The 24207-nt window shown below is 37.6% G+C and overlaps 1 protein-coding gene and 1 pseudogene across 14 annotated transcripts in view; one reads left to right on the top strand and one right to left on the bottom strand.

Moving 5' to 3' along the window:
• Nucleotides 1–24207, top strand: part of GRID2 (glutamate ionotropic receptor delta type subunit 2) — an 804597-nt gene that overhangs the window by 588750 nt on the left and 191640 nt on the right. The window lies entirely within an intron of this gene.
• Nucleotides 640–24207, bottom strand: part of LOC310898817 (TATA box-binding protein-associated factor RNA polymerase I subunit A-like) — a 28327-nt pseudogene continuing 4759 nt past the window's right edge. Inside the window, exon 2 of the transcript in view lies at nt 640–22511. The product of the transcript in view is annotated as a TATA box-binding protein-associated factor RNA polymerase I subunit A-like (transcript). The remainder of the gene's footprint in view (nt 22512–24207) is intronic.

Raw genomic sequence — 24207 nt, 5'->3', positions numbered from 1 at the left:
GCAGAGTTTATCATGCATAAATCATCATTTGTAAAGTAGAAGTTTTGAATTACTTTTTTCTTACCTACCAGAAGAATTTCAGAATTAGAAGTGGTATTTTGTTGTCTTAACATTGCATTTATGCCATTCCTGGGATACGTTTCCCATATTAAATATGGGAAATATTAACTATGTTTCCCATATTTCTGCAATTAAAAGAATCTTGTGATTTCCAGAGACAAGAAGTTACTTCTGTGTAATCGGAAAGGGCCTCCTCACTGAACCTTTTGAGTTCTTTTCAAATGGTAAAGATGAGGGTGATGAAACTTTCAGTAACTTAATAATATTTATAGTTCTTTCATAGTGTTGAAAGATTGTTATGATCCAGCCTTAAAATCACAGTGCTTAGGTTTTTGCCTGTTCGGAAGTTATGATATAATGCCTTAATCAAAGAGTAAGTTCCAATAAAAATTAATAATAAATACTCTTGTTATGGTGTATTACTACTTAAAAATGCACAGCAGAAGTAATAGAAAAAGAGTGATATGCATTGTCTCGAGTGCTTCACATTTTCATCACAGTAATTAGAATGAATTTAACTTGATGTAACCTCTTTCTGAAACAAATGTTTTTCAGGGAGGGAATATGTTTTAAGGAATACTGCAATATATGTCTAGCAGCTCTGGGAGATGTGTCAGAAGATAATCTCAGGCTTACTTCCAATCCTACTTCTCTCAGTTTCTCAAAACCTGTGAAACTTATTATGGACATTTCTATCTGAAGTGCAGCAGTGGGAAAAATATGTTTCTTGTGTAAACAGGAAAGGATGGGGTGGTATAGATTGTAAAAGTTTCTACTGAAATATGAGCTCAAATTAAAGTTTATTCAGTAGTACATGTGAATAATTTTATGACAGCTTAAAAAAGCTCACTGAAACTTATCAAAAGTGATGATACTGAGGTAATGATGATGTTGAACTAGCAAATTGCTATAACTAGTAAAGTTAACATACTTGTAGACAGCAGAAACATATATCAAGACAAAAGTGCATACAAGAAATGGTATCTCCCTTTAACAAAAAAAAAAAAAAAAGAAAGAAAATAAAACTCCTTTTGCAATGGAGTTGTCCAACAATTCCATCTAGGAGAGCAAGGAGCCAAAGCAAAACCAGAGATACAGAACAAAATAAATAGTTCAGTTGGAATGGGCCTTCGAAGATAATCTAGTCCAACAGCCTGAGCACTTTAAGGCTAACCAAAAGTTAAAGCATGTTAATGAGGGCATTGTCCAAACATCTCTTGAACACAGATTAGGAGCCAAGATATGGCTAGAGAAAGAAATAATGGTTGTTGCTATGGCTGGGCCAGCACTGTTAAGGAGCCCCGACCTCCGAAGCAGAAATTCAGGTTATTCACTCTTTCATGAGTGATCCCAGTGTCATTGCAAACATTGCCACAGTTACCTGTTCTCTATTACTCCTACACCTGGCTCTCCTCTGATAATCATGCTACTCTTCAGACGTATGATCTTTAGCATGTACCTGCTTCATTCGTTGACTCTTTGTACTTCTTCCATCTCATCTTTGCTTCCTCGTGTTCCTTGGAGCTCAGATTTAGTTACATGTTCACTGCATTTTCCTGATCCATGCTGAACCTAGCTGCTTCTGTGTCTTATCCTAGTCATAAACATAGTCTGAAATTCTGGATTTGTTCATTTTGTGGCATATTGTTTTGGTTTTATGTTTGTTTTGAAAAATGCACTTTTACAATAATTATGGTATATATATTATAACCCATAAAAATCTGATTTAAAGTATACATTTTAATGGAGTGTGTTAATAATGAGTATTAGTGCTTTACATGAACATTTTCATGAAATGTGCAGTTTGTATACACCTCTGCTGATTTTGCATTAAAACTTGATTGTTTTTAAAAATAATGTAATTATACTTTAAGGCCTCTGTTCTGGTGTTTTGCATCAGTTGGGTCTAGGATGTTTTAGTACATGAAGCATTAATATTCTGAATTAGTACTCCAGTACTCTTACCTCTACATTTACTAACTACTGATAAAATCTGTGATTTCCCTGTTTAATAAGGAAGTCTAAGATTTTCTTAGTTTATTTTAATTTGTGTATTATATTACTTGAGATGGATATTTGAAATATAAACATACAAAATAAGAAAATAAATATTTTAGCTAGGATCTACTTAAATAACATATCCATGATTAAACCACAGTCATTGCTCACTGGAACTGTAGTATTTAATGCAATTTTGTTAAAATATTTATTAAATTCTAAAGGGGAGTATCAGTCCTAGTCATGACACATCAAGTAAACAATTTTATAAACTCTTTCTCGTATCACTCCTTTTGTTCATTAAGAGTTACCTTCATCTTCCTTTTCATGTTTGACCTGCCATAACCACCTTGCCTGGCAAATCCCTATCCTGGCCCATCCAAGTCTGCTGCTAGGCATATGGGTTTCTTGCTGCTTCATTCAGCTTTTTACTCAAATTACAAGTTCTGCTTCTGAAGGTAGAGACTCGATGAGCATGCTTTGTCTTTCAATGTACCGTACAGTGAGGCTGCAAGACCCACAGCAATTTTGCATTAGCAAAGAATAATATCTGGGCATGTTTATGCTTTGCTGAGATGCTGTAGGTGATGGTGTCAAATGCATGAAAGGTTCACAGTGGAAAAACCTGCACAGGAAATGTTATGTCCAAGCATTGGGTTAGGTTGTTGCTCCATTTCGCTGTCATAGCAGTTTTGTTCACATAGTAGATTTTAGCTAGTGATGCTACTTGATAGGTCTAATTCTACAGAATTTATTCCGGAACAAGGCTGCAACTTAAAAAAAAAAAATGAAGTGCCACGTGAGTGGATGTTAATTTCAGCAAGTCAGTTGTATAAGAAGGAACGGATAAGGTCAACTTTCTGTCCTACAATGATAGTGATATAAGGAAATATTTTATCCAGAAGCCCAAACTACAGTACTTTGGTAGTCAGCTTGTCTGGTTGCTTGCAGAAAGATTTTAAAGTACAGACTTTTGGTAAGTGTGGTCTAATGTAAACTGTGTTTCCCCTAAATTTTGTAACCTATTTGACTACAAATTATATTTTGAAATAAATTTGAAATACTAGAGTAATTCACAGCTAGTTTGGTCTGTAGTAAAGTTACAATGAGTCTTTTGATATGCCTGACTGTGGATAGTTAAACTGATTTCTCTGTTTGGCCATGGGGCTTTTTGTACTTTGAATAGCGTGGAAGTTACTGTCCTCTCTTGCTACTAACTTTGTTGTTGAGGACCTGACACCCTGCTTGCTTTTAGCTTTTCTACTTATTATGTCTGCAGGAAAGCAAAGATGACAAGACCAACTAAGTGATGGATATCTTCCCACATGAGGATACGATCTTTGTCACTCTGTGACTGTAGGCCTCCAACAGATTGCATTAAACAGGAATTGATGCACTCAATACAAATATTTTTAGTATCCTTATGTATTAAAGCAATTCTGTTCAGTCCAGAGGGAAGTGAATTGCACATCAAACTGGTTTCATGGCAAAGGTCTTCATGCTATTTTTTTTTTTAAATTTTGTGGAGAAGAGGATAAACATGACGGGAAACTTGATAAGAAATTCTGATATTCATTTTATAACATCATACCCCACATTTATAACAGATCATTTCCTCAAAATTTTTATGAATAACCAGCTTTTCAATCCCAGTTATTTATGCCTTCTAAGTTTTATTAGAATCTTTTCTAGCAGCTTTGTAACATCCAAATTGTCAGTCCATTAGTCATTAGAAGCTATTTTCTAGTTTGTTGTGCTACTTTAGCATATTGAGGCAAATCATTTCTACTAGGGAAAATGAAAACATCAATAAAGAAAATCAGAATGTTCTGACACCTTGCTGAAGAAATGTCTTTTCCTCATTATTTTATTTTGTATTTTGCTATTCTTTCCACTTGCCTTAAAAAGAGTGGAAATGTCCATATGGAAGTGTCTGGTCTAGTAAAACTCACTTTAAAGAAAAAAAAAAAAGACTTCAAACCACTCTAAACTTTCAAAGAACATTGATAAAATGAAGTATATTTTCCTCTCTCCTTATTTTATTGCTTATCTTTTACCATGTCTTTTCAAAAGTGGCATTTCAAGTACAAATGTTTAATAATGTACCAAATTAGACAGGCTGTATCATCAGTGTGCTCTCTCTCAAATCCTTTGGAATATAAACCCCAACATCTTTCTGTACAAGACTAAGTTATTTTCCTGTGGATTACCAATATCCATTGAAATGTTAGGTGGTAAAACAGTAATCTTCACTTGGGTCTGAAAAAAAGAAAGATGTGTTTGAACGAACAGCTTTTGCCAGATGTACCTTTTAAAACCATGGGGACAGCAGTAGACTCAAAATTGCAAGAAGCCGTTGACTAGAAGATGTTACAGTCCTTCAGAGACCACAAATAACAGAACTATGACAGATATTTTAAAGAAAGATTTTGATGGAGGACATTTTAAACTTTTCGACCTGGAAGTCCATGGATAACTTGACGCAAAAATAAAATAAAATAAAGTAAAAAAGAAGAAGGGGTATACTGACTTCTCAAAAATAAATAAATAAAAATCATTCAATATACAACAGCTGCTGTAATAAGATCATTGAAGCCTGTGAGCAGAATCAGCCCTCTAACTTGCTATTTGGGGTTTTGAAAGAAGAAAAATCCTGGAATAGATCTTAGAGGTAAAGTCCCCGTATTGTGGAGAGGTGACATAAAAATTAAAATAAAACTTATATGTTGCTATGAACTTGGCTGTAGAAGGCAAGTGACTCTTAATATTCTGCTTTGAAAAAAAAACTGTATAAAGTACAATATATATATATTTCATATAGATTCTTATTTTTATTCTTAACCCCTATTTTTTTTTCATTTACTCAGGGGTGAGAGGATGTTAGCTAAAAAAACAAACAAACAAACAACAAAAAAAAAAACCAACAGCATCCACATGAATGCTCCACAGATTTTAAAAGCAAAAATCTGCAGAGATTATTTGCTATCATGTTTGCTGTAAAGGTATATGGCTCTTGTATGGGATCTTCTAATAATCAGAGAGATTTCACTGCCCTCTCTTGGTGAGAGTTAAAACTGGTCTCTCCAGTTTCATAAACCTTAACACAAGAGCAAAAAGGATTTTCCTTTGATTCAAGTGTTATTTGCTAGGAAATCATTGCAAGTGGGATATTGTGGATTAATAGGCATCCATAAACTTTTGATGGGTGTACTGTTTATTTCAGCTTGAAGTTTGTGAGTCAGCTCATTGCTTTGGTCTGTGATGTGTGGACACATGCGTATAAGAATATCTATTTATTTGTGTGGTTTAATCTTATACAAACATCATGGTAATATGTCCTTTTCCATAAATGTGTACAAAAATTCAAGAAATATCTTAAGCAAAATCTGTGTGTTTCATGAGCAGTGAAAAAGCTAATGAAATTTTACTTGCTTGCTGGAATGATGACCTTGTCACTACTTTATTAAAACCTATCAATTTTAGACAGCTATTCCAAGTGCGTATGTTACCTAGTAATCTCCCTCTACAATATGCAGAGGGAGGCACTGCTTTAGAAGGCAGTTCAAAGCTGTGAAAGGTATTTGGAGGTATTAGCTAGCTAAGTGCACAGTTTAGTTCCAAAATCTATCAATATCCTACCTCCTCCAAATGTCTGAAATGACCAAGTTTTGCAAGCTCCCTGAGTTACCACTGGAGCTAAGCTTCTGCCTAATGTTTGGGAGCACTGAGAAGTCATACACGGAGCCTTAACCATGACAGATTTGCTAACCACACACTAGTAGGAAAAGTGTTGTATAGCACACAACAAAAACATGAGCTTCAGTTCCTGTGCCATGATTAAATCTGATTAGATTAAATCAAGGACTGTAGTTAAGCTTCAGTCAATTCTGTGTTTCACTTCAAAGTAATCAAGCAAATTCTTCAATGATGGCATTATTGGTTCAGAAAGGCTGTGAACAATTTATAAATGCAATGGATTTTGTCTAAATAGTTTGCAACTCCCAGAGGGATCTGTTTTGATCAAGGCTATGTTCTGCCTTCTGTTCCAGGAAGTTTGTGTTATGGCAATGTTTATGGAGGGGTGAATGGACAGAAATAAACCAACACATTTCATCTTTTGCTGAGATTTTTTTTTTCAAGCCAAAGAAGTAAAAGAAAAGAAAAAATTGTTATATGTCCAGAGCCACTTAAGCTGTTTGGAGTCCAGAAACCCTTTTTTTTTCTTTTTTTTTTCCTTTTTTTTTTTTTTCTGAGAAATACTAAGGCACATTTTGTCTATATTGGTAGCATAGCAAAATTATTAATCTGTTTTTTCAGATCAATGACTTGTTCTGTGGAAACACAGATTTGGCTTTTTCCCCTGTCACAAGCTGCTTGGTTTGAAAGGGTGTAGACATGTAGTAGACATGTCAGTGTGAGAAAGTTTGAGCTAAGCCAAGAGTGCAGCAAATTCCAAAGTAAAGGCTGACTGGAAGGTGAAACCCAGTGGAAAGGCAAGGAGAGCCTGCAGATGCTCGTAGGCAGTAAACATGCAAATCCTCTCCCTCTAAAGTTACTATTGCCCTCCACATAAGGCTTTGTTACTATGCAGGTTGTCTTCCAAGAAAAGTTTGCTTTTCTCCTTTCCTGTCTTGCATTGAGTATAAAGCACCAAGACCTGACTTTTCACCCGAGGGTTATCAGGAGCTCTGCAGATCACACAGCCCATTGTTTGCTGCTGTGCTTACGGTCTGTATTCTGTAGTGGCCCTCTCCGAGCATCTAGTGGGGAGCAGGCTTTTCTGGCATGTGGCAATATCATCAGGTCTGACTTGATAACAAATGAAGGTCATGCTTTATAAGAATTCTCTCAGCTCCCCAGCAGTTGAGCCAATCAATCTGTAAGGAGCTTCTGCAAATGTCACCTTGCAAACTGGCTACACACTTTGGCAGGAAATTAGAAGGAGCAAAAACAATTCAAGAACCAGGTCGAGAAATGGTTATTAATTTTTTTCTTGTGTGTCTTTGCTGAAAGGGGAAATAATCATATCTCTTTCAGCACAGCAGAAAGAGAGGAATCATGACACATTTTAAAAATTCAGTATATTTGATGCAGCAATCTTGGTACATGGTGTTGTGAAGTGCCTCAGGGCTGCCACGCAGTTCCCTGCTTTTTCTCTTGTGTAGTTGTTATTTTAACTCAATCTTGTGGGATATGTCCCATCCCCAATTGCATTGTTTAAGGAGACAGATTTGTGACTAGCTGGTATTCTCTACTGACTATTTCTTTAGTAGTAGAAAGGCTACTTGGAACTTGGAAATACAAACCTGGCTGGCTGGTGCACTTCAAGCATGGTACGGAATGGCAAAGCTCTGCTCCTCTCTCATTTTAATTTCTGATATGATTAGGTGATACAACAGCAAGGACGTTTGCTTTCCTGTGCCCCTATTAATGTGGGAACAGAAGAGCTGGGAGGAAGAAAAGCTGTTCTGTGAGAAGTATGAGAGGGGAAGGAGTATGGCAGCTTCCTGTGCCAGCTTTCAGTGTTTCTTTTGTTTTGTTTTTGCCATCCAAATGTTCCAAGCACACCTAGTCAGTGTGAAATGCCAAAACCAGGATATGGATAACTCCTCTACTCCCTGCTACAGTTTTACACAGTTAAAAGATCACCATCCTGCTTTTACTAGTGACTTCCCAATAAGCTGAAAAACTAATCTGAAAGAAACATTTATTTTTAGTCTTTTATGGCCACTGCCCTCAGACTTCTCTCTGTAATTCAACAAATGGAAAGAATTCTCAGTGCAGTTCCTGATTGTAATTTTAAGACTAGAATATTTTTTTCATGTGTATATCTTATTTACATAGGAATAGTTACAGTGCCTTTAAATTGCACCTCTTTTAAAGCACAGAGTACTAGGGGGACCTAGGGGAGATGAGAGTTTTTTGGCAAACACTACTTCATTTTATGATCATCCAGGTGCTCATCACTATGTGTGCATGCATACATATGTATGGGTGCAGGCATACACAAACAGGTGGCCTACGGTTTGCCTATAAAGGGATAGGCAATGTAGAGCTATCTGTGTGAAAATAGATTGCCCAGAGTCAAATAAAGGATGCTTGGAAATCCCAAATGCCCCAAAGGTGGAATTTTGCCTCCAGTTCCTTCTATCTTTCTAAAGCCTTGAGGCTCTTTCCTACTGTACATCATATATCTTTTGGGAATCTCTAATTCAGAAAGTGCCTAAGTTGCTGGGAGGGATGGCTTGCTGCAGCTCTGCAAAAGGCTCACAGACTGATTGTGGGCAGCAGTGTGTATTACTGGGCTCTCCTTTTGTTTTTATTGCTGTTCTTTCTGTTGAGCCCTCTTCGAATGGAAGGTCACCCCATATCCTCTCTTTCCAAGTTCTGGTGGTAAATTAGAGGACTAGGTATTCAGAGCTTTGCCATCGCAGTATTCTTTATAGCAATAACGAATAGATTATGCCTGAGACAGTCACAGGAAATTGTGCCTGGGGGTTAACTTCTCTGATTAATAACTTCACAGGGAACCATTTCCCTTCTTGGTTTCTCTTTTCTTGACCTCTAGCACTTTTGTCCTTTGTTTTTTGACTCAATACTTCTGTGTCATCAGTTTTTTCCTTCTTTTTGTCCTTCCCTAATGTGCTGATAGATAGATACACTCAAGGAAGTTATCAAAGTGCATTTTTCTCTTGTTCTTCTGGATAAGTCACTTACCTGACTTTTATCATTGTAATGTAAGTGTGTAATGAGCCAAGTGACTTGGATGGGGAATTAGAAGAGCGTAACTTGCCGTATATTTTTGGTTATGCGCTTAGATGGAGCAGTTCATTAGAGCTCCCATTGGTCCTGACAACAGATTTATGAGGAGATTGTTTTATCTTACGTTCTTATCTTATGTTGTGCTGTGGTCTCTGGTCACAATTGGATATCACTTATGGTCATTTCCATTCTGTTTCAGATTTATGTTTTCAGCCGCATGGTATTCATTAATGTTTACTCTTCAAATTTTGTCCCTGATGTTTGAGCATTAGTAGATTTGTTAGACTGAGAGCTGTATATCTGTGGAATATTGGATTGATTTTTCTATTGGCTTTAGTTATTCTTTGTGCTAGATCATCCTTGCTGTAAGCTGTTTTTGGTTTCCTTTAGCCTTGATAGAGTTCTTCTTCACACACAAATACATATATATTTTTTACTGGAATGTTTCATTTCGTTTTCGTTCTTCCAACAAGACTATCTGCAGAAGATTCACAAAAGCTTCTTGAGAACCTTAAGATACACTAGACTCCTTTTATGTATAAATTTTCATATATGTATGACTCATCAGGCTACTTTAAAAATGGTGTGGCAGAATATGTACTAAATAAATAAATAAAGTCCACATACTCTAAGTTCCCATTTTTTCTTGTGGCAGGACATTTCTATAATTAATAAATCAGTAATTGGGAAAAAAAAAAAAGAAAAAAGATGTTTTGTGAAATGAAACAATCATATTCTGGGTAAAAGTGATTTTAGCCCTGTTTTGTGTGTGTAATGTAAATAAATACATATATGTTAATTTTATTTACATCATTGTTCCTTGGAGAGGGAAATATAATCCCACACTGAAAGTATACTTGATGAAAACACTAGAAGCATGGAGAGGGTTTTTGTTTGTTTGTTTGTTTTTGTCTAGTATAGTGTTGAAATCTAAATTTCTGAAGGTAATGGGAGCTAAGACTCTTAAGCTTCTCAGCATGAAAGAACAATTTAAATGTCCAATTAAAGATTTGAGCTCCTAAGTTTAGGTACACAAGTAGTCACATTTAAGGCATTTTTACAACATTAGAGGCATTTAATCTACTTAACAAAAGGTTCAGAACTGTATGGTCAATAAAGCTCCAAGGATGATTTATCCAAGAGAATTTTAAATATTATATATTCATTTATGATTTCTTGGTTAGTTTCCTGAATGTTTTTCACCGTAGAAATAAGTACCTGCTTAAAGACAAATGTGCTTTCTATGTCCTGTGAATTTGAGCATCTAACTTATTATCACCAAGTATCTACAGCTGCCTCACCCCTTGCTTTCTAAACTCCTTGAACCAAAGAGGAAAGGAACCTAGGTGTGACTGAATCCACCCCTAGTCCCAGAGTGGGTCAATGGTTTATGTCTAAAGGATTATATGCATTACACCCATCCTCTATGCTACTTAGCTAAGATTATAAAGCGTGATCACAACACAGCATTACAGTGCATTAGGATGCTGTTACTTTCCCAGCCCACTAACTAGCTATCTGTAGTGATAAGGGTCCTCTCTTACCACTTAGGCAGAAGTAACCTTGGGAGGCATCACTGCCCAAGGGGAGGTCCTGGCGTGTAGCCTGCTGTCATGTCAGAATTGATCAAAGGGCTCTTGGGCTGCTCACTGTTTATGGGGTAAGGTGGTTGACTTATGGTCATATTTGCCTACAGATGATAATTTCTTCCAAACTTGACTCGAATCAGATGGGTGTGGGGGGGGGTGCATTGCTCAAATTAGTCCTTGGCTATTTGTCTTTGGTCTCCTCCAAATTCAGGATGCAGCCATCACAAAGTGGACAAATCTCCCACGACTGCCACTGGTTGTTATCTGCTTAGGCCAGATGCTGTGAATAAGCCAGGTCTGGGAGGAAGCACACCATCACAGATGTGCAGAAATCATGCTCAGTACATTCCTGGGAAACTCTCTGCTCGTTTGAGTTGCTTTGGGGATCGTGCCTCTCGTCACATGTTTCTTCATGATGTAAGAGCCTGGGTGCAAGCAGTTCACTTGAACCCTCCATGTTGGGTGTGTCTGAAGTGATCTCAGAGGTGCCCCTCCTGACTTTCATTCCCAGCACACTTATTCAAGCTGGGGGACAAAAGGATGGGGTCAGTCAGTCACTGTGACCATCTCTGGCAAAGGCAGATGAAAGCTCTCTCGTATCTTTATTCACTTGGTCTGCAGGAGCAGAGCTTGCTGCCAATAGTGTGCCTATATATAATTACCAGCATTTAAAATGCCAGTAAAATACCTTTAAAAATCAATGTTCTGAGGCAGAAATGTGGTTATCAGGGTAGCAGTAGGCTTTTTTTTCCTTCAATTTTAATTTCTGCTTGTTCAATTGCATTCGAGTTTACAGAGAACAGGGAATGGAGGGAATTAGTTCAATCTATTTTTAAAATTTACATTTAACTCAAGGTCCTGAATTAATGTGGACTGCAAACTACGTTTTAGAAGTTCACTGACCTTTTAAACATAAGGGTATTTTCCTTTGCAACTATGCACTGAATCTAACTTCTCTCCTCTCCCAATCCCATTCTGTTTCAAAAACAGTAGGGTTAGGACCATATGTTACGGAGAGATTTAGTGAGACTGCAGAAGATTTTTCATAGAAGGAACTATAACTCTAGACACTGTGTTGAGAAATAAATGAGTAAATGTTGTAAAAATGACTGTCCACCTACTGTTCTTTAGTGAACAGAGCCTACACAATTACAGCTGAGCACCTGAAAATAACATTTGGGGGTTTGGGAGATGTGTATGTGCCTTCATTTTGTAACTTCTGTCTTTAAAAAAAAAAGTTGCTGCAGGACTTCATGATTATGCAAGTGGGTTTTTGAAGTTGCTAAGCTGATATGGGGAAAACTTCACAACTTCTGTTCAAATTAGACATCATCTGCAGCTTGTGAGGCTGATGTTTGCTAGCGGCTCCCCACAATGGTGCTACTATGCTCTAACGATGAGTAATTGTGCCATTATAAGGCAAAATCCAGAATATCTTCCTGAATTTCACAGCCTATTTAACAGGGAAAATCATTCAAATGGTCATAATTATCAGAAGACATTTTCACTCCTGTTGATGCTGGGAGCAGAGAACCTGGATGCTCGCTGCTGGACTGGCTGTGTCTTTTGGAGCAGCAGCTTGATTGCACTTCCATTCTCGAGGGCCATTGTCAGACTGTCTGTATTGATTTGCACTAAGGATGCATTGTGCGTACCAGAGATTCCCTGCAGGATTCATGAACATATCATAGCTTCTAATCAAACCTATTCTTGTCCTGTCTGCAATTTCTGTGCAGCTTAACACCTCAATAGACACCGTTATGTGTGGGGCTTTTTTCTTCCTTTCTTACTATTTTTAAGGAACTGATCTGATCACCTGAACTATCTGGCCTAATAATTAGCTGTTGCCCGTTAAGTTTGTTGTGATATATAGTGAAACCTTGGATAAATGGCAAAGAAGGGCACATATATGATTACACCATTTACGAGATGTAAACACGGGGGCAGACACCTGCTGTATATAAAGAGAAAACGAGTATTTGTAGAACTACAACATGGTGCTCGTACCCATGTGGTAGTATTAGAGGCAAGGAGGTATTGAATAGTGAGTGTAACCAACATTGTTATCATCAGGCTGCGTAAGTTAATAGTCCAGACCAGAGAGGAGACATTTCCTTTCTGAACTTTGACTCAAAAAGGGGGGAGCTAGGTACCATAGACTTTGTGCTTCCCAGAATTTACAGGATGAACATGTGTGAACCACACACCTGTATCGTGGCTTCTTCATTGGCAGCTGAAACCAGTTTTTGTATACATATGGATATAGATAGGGTTTAATGGGAACTTTGGCTCTTCATATTCCTTGGCCTTAGTATTTGTTGTGTTTTAATTTATTTACCATGTGAATACACTTTAATGTGTTTTTATTCTGACTGAAGAAAGAAATAGCCAGTGTTTTAGGGTGTAATACATCTTTCCTAAGTCCTAATACTGCATCTTTTTCACATTTCTTTTTTTGCTTCATTTCTCTGTCTGCTAGGCTGTCACTAAATGCAGAAGGGTGAAGTACTTTTAAGTGCATGAATGGTATGAACATTACCATGGAGTCTCTGATGTGTAATTAAAAAGACACCAGGAAACGGGTTCCCAAATAGCTGGGCAAAGGCAGGAGCTTGAACTGGAGCATGACATTGATTGTTCTCCACACAGTTTGTAATTTCTTCAGACAGGAGACCCCTCAAGCCCCTTCCAATTCTGAATGTACAGAATTGGAGTGAACCTTTATCAGAGTAAGTGTAAGGTGCTTTTCTGTCTTGTCTCTTCTTGAAATATACCTTCCTACCCCTAAACATTGGCGATTGTGTATATGTTGAATTAGAGTAACCTCTGGTTTGGAGATTACAAAAACAATCTAAAATGACAAATTCTGCAAATTTTACACAGCACAATGTGCTGTATAAGATATTTTTAGTTTCATTTTCAGCATACCCAGTACTTGGATATGTTTCTTCACTAAAATTTAAAGCTGCTGCCTGTAAATTTATTGCATTGAACGTCTGCCTTAGAAGTCAGACAGCTATACTACAGAAACTGCAAAGCAAATTTAATGTGCTGTAGAATGTGGTGCTGATTTCAGGTTTGAAAGTTTCATTTATCTTTTGTAAACTAAGGAAAATTAAGTAAATCTAAAATTTTGTTAGTTTCTGAGTTTTCCCTTAATTACCATGTTCACACTATCATAATAGCTTAGTTTTTCAAAAGAAAACGCTATTAAGGTAGTTTCCTTTTTGTTTTCTAGGATGGAGATTTCATCCAATTCTATCATTATATTTACAGTGTAGACTTGTAGGCAAACATAAACTTGTTCTGAACTGAAAAATATCCATGTGTTACATTAATGCAGTTAAACCCATACTTAGTAACTTGATTCTTCGTAAAAAGTCCTGGAAAAGGCCGAATACAAGCAGTTTTATTTCATTTTATTTTTTATCTCTGAGTATGAGCTAAGCAGCTGCCTTACATCATCCAGTGTAAATATGGATCACGTTTGTACTTTACTCATTTAGAGGATTGCCAAAAACAAATAGAAGCACTGAAAATGAAAAGCTCTGTATTCCCATTCGACGACTCTTAAAATAAAATTAAAAAACAAAATCCTGTAACTTCACTGGAGGTAATACATATAATGAAAATGCTCAAGTGGCTTCTAGTAGATGCAAATAGCTGGAGACATTGTTTAGAAAATTCATATAGTGGATAATGATAGGTCTACATTATACAAGTGAACCATGAATATAAATTTTAATATGATTGCTTATATCATTTGGTTCTCGGTGCAGTCATAATATTGACTGGAGCTTACAGATTAATTCTGGTTTTCACATCTCTCTCTTCATTTTTGTGTTGCTGTTTGGAGTTAAATATATCATATCCAGAAAGATGCGTATGTATCTTAATAAAAAAAAAAAAAATCTGTGCAATTTCATTTTTCTGCATTCTACTTTTTCTGCATTCTACTTATCTTACAGAAATTGTCCACTGTGCATTTTTTCACAATTAAAAGCCTGATCTCATGTCATGTGATGTACACACATCTCATGTGCATGGCACTTCTTCCTTTGATTCTAAAAAAACTTCTTAGTGAAATTCTTATCTACCTGTTCAAATACAAAAATGAGATTTTGATCTCAGTGCAGTCAGCAGCAGAATTCCCGTGGAAGGTCGCTTTTTCACATTGTATTTTTCAAAATTAGTGATTTCTGTCTTTTTTAGAGCTGAAATATCTAGATCATGTATGAATATGTCATACAGCACAGATCCCAGGAGATTAGTACAGAGACCAGATATTAGTAATTTCCTGCTAATATGAAACTCTTCCTTTATCATTTTTGTCCTTGAACAGTATGTATCTAGGGAAAACCTTTCCCTCATATGCTGTGACAACTTCTGTTATTTGCGCCTTTAATCTTAAAAAAGGTGTGTTGTTTCCCCCCATAATTCTGTATTTAGCAGTGCTGTTGCTAATTCTGTTTAACTTCTCCCAGTTTCCTGGATGTTCCTATCTATGAACAGTGCAACGTTATTTTCTTTCCCCCAACTCTTGAAAGTAAAGAAGGAAACCTTAACTGTAAATCTTCAGCACGGAATAATAAATCTCTCCCAGATGAAGTCATCATCTCAATCACATATTTTTGGAATTGCTCCTCGAGACTCCTACTGAATTTCAATTTTTCTTTTGGTAAATCCAAAAGTTTTCCTGGAATGTGAGTTTTGTCTAACTGCCATGTAGCATTTTTTGTATGTGCGTAAGTATCCTTCGACTCCTAAATTTTTTGTTAAATGGGGTACCCTGAAGTAAAAGTAATATAAAGAAGAAGTAATGTGCATTCCAGTTGTGCCAAGGCTCTGAATTCATGCAATATTAATGAAGGTTTTGATTAATACTTCCACATAAAACTAAAGGAGACAGAATAAAGCCTTTTATATTAGCATCCCCACCCTTGTCTCTGCATTTTAATGAAAGCTTTGTTAATATTTAAAATGCATTTAAAGCCTCGAGTGCATAGGAAAGCTATGTAGTGAAAAAAAGATATGGACATTTTATTAAACAGAGCTATTTGAACAAAAGGATAAATGTCAGGCTAATAATGCCAGTGACGAATTCTGCAACTTGCAACATAATTGAAGATTTTAAAATGTATTTTACACTTTCATCCTATACCAAAAGGAATAAAGTGTCACTGGGCAAATACTATGCTTCTACTTAGACACTTCCAACAAATCACTGCTGACTTATTCACAAATACTTCATTTAAATAGTATATCTTTTGTTAAATATTATAATACAGCACTTATAGGCTCCTGAAGTGCCACGGGACTATAATGAATCAAGTAATGTGTTCCTGCTAACTGAATGAAGTATTTTAATAAGCAAGCCTGATTCATTTAGACGTTTCCATTCATCAGACTAGAATATTATGCTGTATGAGAAGGAACAATGCTGAATATGCTTTTGATCACAATTTTTCTAACAGATTAACTCAGTTCTTAGGTGTAAACTAATAGAGTGCCTTCAGACCTGATGCTTAGCGGGAAAAATCCTTGGAAACCAGTTGGGTAGAAAAAGGAAAATATTTTGCTTACTGTTCAGTGCATCCAGTCACAGTATGCTCTAAACTACTTGGACTTGTGTTTAAAGAAATGTGTCTACATTTAACAGCCAGAAGCCAACCCCTTCATTCAGTAAGGTCACATGGAGCTGTAAAATAGAGTGCATCGTGTTGTGTTCTGATTCTGAATTGCAGTTTGCTTAGTGCACTCATTTAATGCATTCAGATGAGCCAAAGCTCTGCTCTAAAGTGCATCTAGTACAAAGAACTTTGCCTTATAGAAACTGATGAAGTTAGATGGCCTTGCAAGGTCCCTTTCATTTTCTTCTTCAACTATTTCTTCTTTACCCCCCTCAATGCTTATGTAGGGAATAATCTTTCTATCTCTTTCTTTTTCTTCTGGTTACTGACAACCTGGCCTCTTCCTTTTCACTATTTCCTGGATGTGAGTTCCGACTATATGACATGGGTAGAAGAAAGGTAGGAGAAATTTGTCTCTGTGGATACCATAGTCCCAAGTTCACTTGATCTATGCACAGTGTCTTGCTTGTTCCATGCTTATTATAGATAAAGTAATAATAAATAAATAAAAAAAACCTACAAATCTGTGGATACTGCTAGAGATTTTTGATTTTTTCTTACAGGTCAAAAGCTGTATGTTTTGTCCTCTGGATGTAAAATGACAGACTTGTTTTACCCAGTGAGGATTGATCTAACAAGGCATTGGTTTCAGTTGATATTGGCTTTCTGTAGAACTTCTAAAATATATTAAAAAAAAATCAGGCCTACGTTATGGAAATTTGAGTACCTGGAACTGCAAGCACTCTAAATCTGTGACCATGTTTTTCTAAGCACAGGTCTTTGGCTTCTTATGTTCGTCAAATGTGTATTAATATATGCGTATGTGTGTATGGATGGACACTTACATTCATGTAAATTTTCATTAAAACAAATTTGAGACACTGTTTTTTTTTGGCCCCTAATTCATAATGTTAAGACTGAGCTGTAGCATAGCACATCAGAAATGCTAAAGTATAATCAGAAGTAGGTGTGTAACACTACTCCTTTTCACATGTCCTCATTCGTTTGTTTATCTTCAGTGGTTTCATTTCAGTGGTTGAAATCCATGAGAGTACTCACATAAGTAATAATTACAATATTTAGCTACAGGCATTTACCACCATATTTCTGAATGAGTAAAGTCAAATGCTTTAAATCACAATCCTAGAAACTTGATTTTGATGGAAGCTGGAATATAGTTATCAACTATACTCCTTTAGCTTTTTCAAAGGTCTTCATTGTTTGTAATTGTTTTTAATATGTTATGAAAATTGACATTGCCCAGGGCCTAATTTCTTAATATACGGTTTTATCTTATCTTCATTTATTCTCCCCTGTTCTTTACTCATCCACCCTCGATGCTCTTCTCTGGTGTGTCTGGCTGTATGCACAAACACACGTTTGTGGTCAGTTTTGTTTCACTGAGTAATCGTTGTCCTACTGCTAATAATAACAGCTCCTGAACACTCGTAATCACTTGTTAACTGTGGGGGAAGATATTGCAGTGCAATTGTTTTTACTAGTAAAATATTCAGAAGATAATCTACATACTGGGCTGATATAGATGGTTTGTGTACCAGAAAACTGTAGCAAGGGCAAAGAGAGAGGGTACCAGCTAGGCAGAAAATACTCTCAAGCTCCACCAGGTGCATGCTTTTCCCCCCCAGAAAGAGAAAGGTTTCTGGCAGCAGTGCCTAGAAGAGTCTAAGGAAGAGGGTGAGGAATGCTGCAGGTGCCACTCTAGCTTTGTCCACAAATCTTGAACTGACATCCAAAAATAAGTAAAGTGTTAGCTAAAAAGAAAGCCAGGTGTCTGGCATCCACTCCAGAATAGGATTAAGCAAGGTCCTTCATGGCAAGAGAAGGATGGTAACCTCAACATGGGGAGGGGAGAAACGTGTCAAACCTAGATTTATAATGCTGCAGCCAAGGTCACTGCCTGCTAACTCTTTGGGTTGGGTTGTTGTGAAGTGGGGAGCAGAGGGCTAGCCCCATCTTTTTGCAACATTTTTTATGGTTGTTTTCAGCCTCTGGCATGGTGGAATGGGGCAATCTGCCCTGCTTGATACAGCACTCACTGTGACTTCATCCTTGGCTAGTGGTCCTAGGGCATCCTGATGCTGTGCACTTATATTCAACATTGTCTTGAGATCAAACTGCTATCTACATTTCCTTTTCTAAATTTTTGTTTGTGTGTTTGTTTTACTATACATCTGACTCTTGTGTCATTTTCCTTTTATGTTATCTTTCTGCATCTCAGCTGTGGTCTGATTTACTTTGTGTTTCATTCTGAGTCATCTTTTTCTGTATAAGGAACTATCCGCGCTGCATGGCATTTATGGCTAATCATGAAATCATGGTGTTTCCTTCTCCATTAAAGTCAAAAGTGGTAGTTTTATAATCCTCTTTTTGGGTTGCTGTTAATGTCTTATGTTGCCTGTTTACTGTGAAAGCACTTCTATTTGTCTGAGTGTAGATGAAAAATTGTATATATTTTCCTTAAATAGTTTTGGGTGAAAGCAGTTCATTGTGAGACAGAACTGCAGTCCTGTAAACTTGTCTTAGGTTCATTGCTACTATAAATGTAAAATCTGTCTTTTTACAGTACTTAGAGTATTTTCTGCCTGAGACTCCACGAACATTTACACCGATTAAATAAGACAGACTAAATCCAAGAATTACACAAACATTTTCTTTGTGCATTGGGATTTTATGTTCGAGATGGATGGCTAAAGACATTGGCACTGTGAGGGTTTCTTTCAGCCTGTGGGTAAAACCTAGTTCAGTCCCTGCTACAAAAAATATAACCTTTTTGATAATCTCTAGCAGCCTGTGCAAAAGAGGCTGATGTTTTCCACCCATTAAAGATAAAAAACATATATATTTTTTTTTTACATCACAAACATCTGGCTGATACTCTGAAGCAATCAGTGTTCAAAAGTAAGATGCAAACATCAGTAGAAAAGTAACTCAATACAGTAAAAAAAAAAAAAAAAGTATGCATATGTAAATTTAGTGCTGAGAATCTAGTACTTTTAACTCTCTCCAAACAACAGTATCTGAAGACCCAACTTTCCATTTCCTTTGCGTTTTCTTCATGTATCTCCCACCCAAGCCCAAAGCTGACTCCTCTTATTCAGACTGGGAGAACTGCATGCCCCTTGACTTCATCTGAAATGCTTGCTAGAAGAAATGCAAGCAAAATGCAGCCAGCTAGAATAATGACCAAGTTACCTATCAGCACTGTTTTACTGTTATAGGCCTTTTTGATTAGATCATTAACTTGGAAATGCCAGGATTTCTGGTTCTGGCTGAAATTATGGTTGTTTTTTTGTTTGTTTGTTATTGTTTTTGTTTTTTCAAGGATGGGGCAATTTAAAAAAAAAATGGAGAAAAGTTGGGAGAAGAAGATAAGGTCAGTGTTCACTTATGAAAAAAGATAAATCGGTAGAATGAACAGAAAACTGAACTTCCACTTAACGTCATCCAGGTAAACTCACTTTGAGAAGGGAAAGAAAAGGGGATTGCTGGTGCTGACACCCAGTCATATATACAGTAGGTTTTATCTACTTCAGGATCTTTTCAGAAATCAAATAAAAGATAGAACTAACTAAATTTCACCATCCACAATCAAATTGGGCAACATTTAACCTAACATTACTTTTTGAGGGAAAAAAAAAAAAAGAGATGTCTCTATAAAATTAATAATTCTGAGACCCTGTTAGCTACTTCCATACCCATCAACTGAAAATAACTGTCAGTGACTTTCCTCTGAAGGAATCTAGCGGGAGTAGGTACCTCAGCACTGTCAATTAAATTGTCTCCCTTCCTATTTCTGTTATTTTCATCTGTGTGCGTCATGATTTTGTGCTCCGCTTCCTTATGTGATGATCAAATAACTGGGGTGGTGAAATGTGTGATGTAACCAAGGAACCAAGGAATCTTTTCCTACGTTATTTTTCTTCTCTCTAAGTAATTTGCACTTATCAGGGAATGAGATAACTGAATTACGTGATAACCTGGGCAGGGGCAGGCAAGGTATGTAACTTTATGTTTTTCATTCACTAGAAAATTTAGTAGTATAGAGTTTTCCTAAAGTATATTTTGGCGAGTAAATATTTTTATAAAAGTTTACTTATTTGTTTATTAGAAGAAGAATTGGACTTTTCATTTTTATTGCTCAGTCAGTTGATACTGAAACTTGAGTATCAAGGGAGCATATGCATTGCAGAAGCATCAAGGGCACCTTTATCTGAGTTCTGTGAAACTTGTCTTGGAAAATGGGAATGTTGCATTAGGTATTTTCTGTCTCTTTTTGCTGGTTATTCAAAACAAACAAAAAAGTGTCTTGGCTCATAAAAATACTCTGGGATGACAGCAGGAATAATAAATGATACAGGGATTTGACAGCTTGCAATTTATGTGTGACTGCAAAATATATGTTATGTGGCCACATGGCCTGAAGTCTACATGAAAGAACATAAATTTGGTATGTGTTGCCTACTATGGCAGCACTGTAATAAGTTTTTAAAGAAATAAAAATTCACTTAATGAGCAATAAAATAATAAGAAACAAAATAGCCATTTTTAATGATCTCCAGAATTGTGTCTTTATATCCTTACAATATGTTAGCACAGCCATGGCTCATTGAAAGTTCTAGCTCCATCCTCTTTGATATTTCTGTTCCTCTGTTGTTGTTATTGTTGTTGTTTAAATGCTCTTAACGTTTTCCCAAATGAAGAGAATGTGGGTTAAAAATCCCTGTTTGAAATTCTGCAACCCTGTGGCTCCATATGTAAAAGGAGTCCCCTGGAGAGATGTGCAGCAACCTGGAGAAAATAAGCACTATTAATGGAGGGGAGGGCAGAAATGGGAGAGAAGGTTAAACAGGGAAAGAGGTTTTCCCTGCACAACTCACCTATTCTATTTAAAAGAAATCAAGCTTTTATTTATTTATTTTTTAAACTGCCTTTGAGCTTTTAAGCTTGATTTAACATTGTTTCAGTGAGGTAGACATTATTTTGGTTTATATACTTAATGTTTTATAGTTTTTGAAGGCACAAGGCTGTCTATGGAGATTATATATTTCAAGCATAGATGTTAGAAGGAAATGTGTACAGGGTCAGATTCAGGCAAAGGTTTTAGGCCAGGCTTAATTTAATCCTTATTAAAAATAATAATAGAGCAAGAGAGGATGTATTTATTTAAAATAAGTTCAAGTGTCAGCAGGACTAAGCAGGTTCATATGGTATGTGCTATCCTGCATAAAAACAGTTTCCTAAATGAGGCTGATGGACGAGGCTTGAATATTGGTGACATTCTTTTGGCAACGCTCCGTGAACTGATGTGGCATTTAGATCTGCCAGTTTTGTAGGACAAGAACTGCTGAACAAAGTCAGACTAAAAATCAACCTGACCTGTTTCTAGCAATGGCAGTAGTAAGTGCTAGAGAAAAGTACTAGAATAAACTTGATATTTCTTTCTGCATTCTGACTTTGTGCTCTGTAGATATTTCAAACAACCGTATGGGGCTTTGATTTTTGGAGCATGATATTAAAATCTATCATTACTTCATGAGAGGGAACAATATCATGCAAGATCTTGAGTGCAGATATGAGTGATTTCTTTGATGCACCATGTCTTTGTAGGAACTGATAGAATTAAACATGAGCATTGGGATTAGCCGCAAACTTTGAGTTGTAGGCATATCCACTTAGTACTTTGCGAGCTTCATGATGGTCTCCATAGAACTCCAACAAATCCACACAGGATTTCACAAAGAGATCCCAGAGTCCAGGTATTTTAATGATCTCCTTTAAATTCACTGCTGCCTTCCGAAAGCAACTGTGCATTTCCCATTCAACAGACAAGTCTTCAAATCCACCCTTCTCATACTCTAAGAGGATGTTCTGCTTAGACCAGCTATAGTAATCCAGCAGTCCCCTGTAAGCCTGAATCAGTTTAGTCTCTTTATCCTGAACAGCTGATTGTTCTCCAAACCTCCAGCTTTCTGCCAGGGACAGGTTTTGGTAGGCTTCACCTATTAGTCCATTACAAAGGAGATGAAAGGCATGCTCTAAACAAACTTGCAAGTACCTATTTACTTCTAAAGTTTTCATCTCCGAAAGAGTTGAACTCTCTTATGCTGCTATTCAAATGGTTGCACAGAATTTCTGTTCCTATTCTCCAAATAATCTCTGACTTACCCACGTATTCTGTAAAGTCTTTCTCTAGTGACTCAGTGTTTTAAGTCAGAAACTCTGCAGCTCTTTTCCACTGCTTCTGTAGTATGGCATCCTGAATGTAATTTAAACATGCTTCCTTGCTCTTCCTGAAGCTTAATTTGTGTTCATGGGAAGATGGGGCTCAGTAGAAGTGCTGTGGCAGGCAGGACCTGTGCAGGGCTGGCAGCAGTGCACTCCCCGCCTCAGCCAAGGAGAGCTGTCCATGGATCCATGGGGAGCGGCTGGCGTGGCAGCCATTACTGGGGGCCTAGCGGCGGCACGGCCACTACAACTGTCGCCGCCTGAGGGCGGCCACCATTTTGACCCTGGCTGGGAGCGGGGCCGCCTGGACACGTTCCTGTGTGACACGATTTAGGTATTCCTGCTCCGGCAGGGGGACTGGACTAGATGATCTTTCAAGGTCCCTTCCAATCCCTAACGTTCTGTGATTCTGTGGGCCGGCAGACACTTATTTACTCTACCTGTTTTATTGTTGGTAAATGACATTACATGTAGTCAGGTGGCATTAAGAGTATGAAAAAGATTTTTTTTCTGGAAGATGTTGCTTGTCTGTTTTTAACATCGTTGGCATGATATAAGTTGAACATTCTCTTGTGATACAGCACTGACTAATGAACTACTTTATTTTTAATTTTGATTTCAGCAATGATTTCTGACTTCAGATAAGTGTCATTAGTGCTATGATTCTAGGTTACCATCTTCTAATCATCCCAGTCTGATCATTTTTTTGCCTCAGTCTTCACTGGCAATGGCTATAGCCACAAAGCCCAAGTCCCAAATGGCAAAGGCAGTGACTGAAAGAATGAAGAACTGCCCACTGTAGGAGAATATCAGGTTCAAGACCAGCTAAGTAACCTAAAGGTGCGCAGTGTTGGGACTGGCACTGTTTAATATCTTTGTCAATGACATAGACTCAGGATCAAGTGCTCCCTCAACAAGTTTGCCGATGACACCAAGCTGTGTGGTGCAGTTGACATCCCAGAAGGGAAGGGATGGCATCCAGAGGGACCTTGACAGGCTTGAGAGATGGGCCTGTGAGAACCTCATGAGGTTCAACAAGGCCAAGTGCAAGGTCCTGCAACTGGCCTGGGGCAACCCCAAGCACAAATACAGGCTGGGTAGAGAATAGGTTGAAAACAACCCTGCAGAGGAAGGACTTGGGGGCATTGGTGGATAAACTCAGCATGAGCCATCAATGTGTGCTTGCAGCCCAGAAAGCCAACCATATCCTGAGCTGCATCAAAATAAGCGTGGCCAGGCAGGCAAGGGAGGTGATTCTTGCCTTCTGCTCTGCTCTCATGAGACCCTCCTGGAGTGTTGCATTCAGCTCAGGGGCCCCCAGCACAAGAAGGACATAGACCTATTAGAGCAAATCCATAGGAGGGCCATGAGGATGACCAAGGGGCTGGAGCACCTCTCCTATGAAGACAGGCTGAGGGAGTTGGGGTTGTTCAGCATGAAAAAGAGAAGGCTCTGGGGAGCCCTTATAGTGGTCATCCAATACCTAAAGGGGGCCTACAGGAAAGCAGGAGAGTAGTGATAGGACAAGGAGTAATGTCTTAAACTAAAAGAGGGTAGATTTAGATTAGATATAAGGAACAAATTCTTTACTGTGAGGGTGAGGCACTGGCACAGGTTGCCCAGAGGAGCTGTGGATGCCCCATCCCTGGAAGTGTTCGAGGCCAGTTTGGATGGGGCTTGGGGCATCCTGGTCTAGTGGAAAGCGTCCCTGCTTACGGCAGGGGAGTTGGAACTAGATGATCTTTAAGGTCCCTTGTAACCCAAACCATTCTATGATTCTATGAAAAGCGCTCGAGTCTTTCCACACTTTCTTAAGTGCAGATTAAAAGACATCCATGGCATTTTAGTAGATAGAATCCAAGTCTAACCACATGCTTTTATTATGTTGATAAATAATACCCACTGCTTTTGGCATGGATGGA

This window comes from Anser anser (assembly GCF_964211835.1).
Source record: "Anser anser genome assembly, chromosome: 4".
Taxonomy (NCBI): domain Eukaryota; kingdom Metazoa; phylum Chordata; class Aves; order Anseriformes; family Anatidae; genus Anser; species Anser anser.
Note: the sequence above shows the minus strand (reverse complement) of the source record. Positions and strands in the feature narration are given on the sequence as shown.